The sequence below is a fragment of the Ziziphus jujuba genome, chromosome 6 (assembly GCF_031755915.1).
Source record: "Ziziphus jujuba cultivar Dongzao chromosome 6, ASM3175591v1".
NCBI lineage: Eukaryota > Viridiplantae > Streptophyta > Magnoliopsida > Rosales > Rhamnaceae > Ziziphus > Ziziphus jujuba.
In genome coordinates this window covers 14,370,146-14,373,475 of record NC_083384.1, presented here as the reverse complement: position 1 = coordinate 14,373,475, position 3,330 = coordinate 14,370,146, and the positions used below count along the sequence as shown (strand labels likewise).

The 3,330-nt window shown below is 39.6% G+C and overlaps 1 long non-coding RNA gene across 1 annotated transcript; it reads right to left on the bottom strand.

Moving 5' to 3' along the window:
* Positions 1 to 202: 202 nt before the first annotated feature.
* Positions 203 to 2,419, bottom strand: LOC132804315 (uncharacterized). The gene is made up of 3 exons (XR_009639452.1): positions 1,773 to 2,419; positions 1,600 to 1,660; positions 203 to 403 (listed from the first exon to the last, which is right to left on the bottom strand). It is a non-coding gene; the product is annotated as an uncharacterized LOC132804315 (long non-coding RNA).
* Positions 2,420 to 3,330: the final 911 nt, after the last annotated feature.

The following is a 3,330-nucleotide window of genomic DNA, read 5'->3' as shown; positions in this document are numbered from 1 at the left end:
GTCCAGAATTCCTTCCCCGGAACCCTAGATAGCCCTGATCCCAGGGAAACCCTACCGAACCCTCCAACAGAAAATCCGGCAGAGCCTCCCCTAAGGGATTTACTTACCACAAATTACCTGCACTGAAAACACACTTCTAAAAACATCTCCTTATTCCTCCCACAAACTACAAGTTGGTTCCACAAATTGCAGCACTTCAAAATAAAACAACAGTAGCAACCCAGTGCATAAGAACAACAATACAGTATACAGAGCATTATACAACAAATGTGGAATCTATAAAATGACGGATAAGAATGTAATACAAGATAGAGAGGAAAAAGGGAAGAAAAACTTCTTGAACCTTCGGCAACGAACTGAGACGTCGGGCTCGCCCCGGACAATCAACGTCTCCAACCTGAACCTAGGGGAACGGAATTTAAGAGTGTGAGATGCTAATCATCTCAGTGAGTGACCCTAACTACTGAACACCTTTAATAATAATAATATAAAAATAAGGGAATTTAATTAAGCAATACCGAACAATTAAATAAATAAATAAATAAACAATTGAAGTAATACTTTCTCTCAAAATCCTCACTAGTCACTCCGTTGGAAAAGTTCCCCTTTTTAAAACATTTTCACAAAACCCGATATACGTACTTCCCGAAAATCAAGGGATTAAATAATTTAACAAACAACAATTAAATAAATAAATACCCCAAATATATAATTAAACTGTAATAAATTATAATAAATAAATTTTAGAACACCTTTGGGGTTTTAAACTTTAATTGCAATTTACACCTGACGCACCACACCATATACCGGTGATGCCCTCCGATACCCAGCGTCCCGAGCACCGACTGGCGGGAGATTAAAGAGAGAAACCTGCAGTGGTCACTTCGGCGTCCCGACAGTACCGACTGCTAAAAAAACCATCACCCGGCCAAGGAGGGGGGGCGGCTGTGCACAACAATAACCTTGCCTGCCCACGGTCCAATGGCAACTCACGGGTGAAGTAATAACCGTGCGCTAAACCAGATAATAACCGCGCACTACCACGTGTCCATACACCATACACCAGAACACCAATACTGTATGAGTGCGTCTAAAAATAAACATAAATAACCAACCGTACCGTTTTTCCAAAAACCACCGTGGGAAGTATACCAAATTTTCACAAAACACCATCCCATATATTTTTATTTAATAACCCGGTACGAAACATTGATAACCAACACACCACAATTTTCTCAAAGTACGAGATGCAACCATAAAAATACCGCGGGCATAATTTATAAAATTTAAACAAATATTTTCGTAAACTATTTAACCCAATTATGCCCGGAAAATAAATTTTAAAAACCACGTACAAATACTACCAAAATACACCTTGCTCATGCATAATAAATTAAACCATAATAAAATACTAATCGGGAATTTCTAATGATCCCAAAATTTTCATTTATTACCAATGAGTAAATATATATATAAAATAATATTTTTTCCGATTATATTTAAAATACACCACATGAGTACAATTTTACAGATATCAAATTAATACCACATAAATACAATTAATTACCCCAAAAATATTTTTAAAGGTAGGTCACTCACCTGGAGCACGTAATTAACCCACGATCCACTACGGGATCAATTCTACGACTCACCGGTGCTCCTAGAACAAAATTCACAGACAGTCAAATAAATTAATATTTTAATCGGGTAAATAATACCCGGTACCCGGGGGGTCAAACACAAACTTTAACCAAAATGGTCGAATGATATACCGAATCGAAGCTCGTGGAACGAGGATCACCAATCCGGTCTCCGTTGACCCCAATTCCGCCGGAGGTGGCCGGAATTTGGTCGGAAAGTTTCGGCCGGTGTTCACTTCCGCATATCTCGCAAACCGCTTCGAATTTCTAGGATTGGAGGCCAGTTTTGGATTCAGAGGACCCAAAATAGGGGGATAGGAGGCTCAATTGGGAGTGGGCTGGCCGGAAAACACAAGAAAAGAGGAGAGAGAAACTTGGCCGGCCGGCGGCTTCTCCGGCCCGATCGGCGCGCGTCCGGCGGCGGCTGGCCGTGAAACTTGGCGGCCGAGCTCGCCTCCTCCTTCCGCACGTCACTGGCCGGCGCGTGTACTGTGTAGGTGGCCGGAATTCAAAAACACGGGAGAGAGAGAGGGACGGCCGGAGGGAAGAAAAATAACTGTTGCGTGCTTGGTGTTTCGGGGAAGAAGAAAGGAAAAAAGAAAAAAAGAAAAAGAAAAAGAAAAAGAAAAAGAAAGAAGTGGTGGTGTTTTCCCACGTGGGGAAAAGAAAAGAAAAAGAAAAAGAAAAAGAAAAAGAAAAAGGAAAAGAAAAAGAAATAATTAAATAATATTAATAATAATATTATTATTCAAAAATAATAAAATAATTTGATTTTTCACATGGTTGACATGTGGCATTTCACCATGGTGACACATGGCCACCTTCATTGAGTCACACGTGGCACCTCGTTATGCGTGTAAAAAATAATATTAAAATAATACGGTATTTGAAAAACTTTACAGATCCATAACTTTCAAACCACATGTCCAAATCGGACGTACCGCTAGTCTACGGACTCGTATCGATGAGCACTTCACAACCATGCATGAGTCAACGCTCAACCTTGCATGAATAAAAAGTCAACTCCGGCACCCCTTGGACAGTTTGGACCTCAACTTGTTTTACTCAAAACTTTCAAACCGTAGCTCCGTTTTCAACGTGCTACCAGTCTACGAACTCGTGCCAACGTGTACTTCGTAACGGTACCTCAGTCAACCCAGAATTCCAACCGGATCAAAAAGTCAACTTTTGACCCCTTCGGTCAACGGTCAACGGTCAACCTCGGTCAACGTGCAAAATTCCGACATGGTTCGGGACGGGGTGTTACACACGTGATGTGATACATGCCCCATCTCATTAGTTTCATCAGCATCATGAATCTTGATTCATCATCATGGAAAATCAGCCCTTTCTCCCTAACAATCTAAAACCTAAACAAATAAAAAAGAAGCATCCAAGTTCAATTCTTGTTGATACGTGTACTTCATACCTTTGCTGCTCTTTACTTGCATTTTCAATTAAGGAAAACAAATTTACATGTTATTGCCAGGGGTTATCGATGATTTAAATTTCCTTGGTTTTTTGGTTTACATATTTTGTCAAATGCAATCAAAATTCATCATCTGAAATGAAAAATAAATAAATAAGTAATACAAATGAATGAAGAAACATTTCAACATGTGAATATTAAGTCAAATCAAATAACTCAGATTTTTGGCATCTCATCACTTAGACCACCATGTCCAAGACA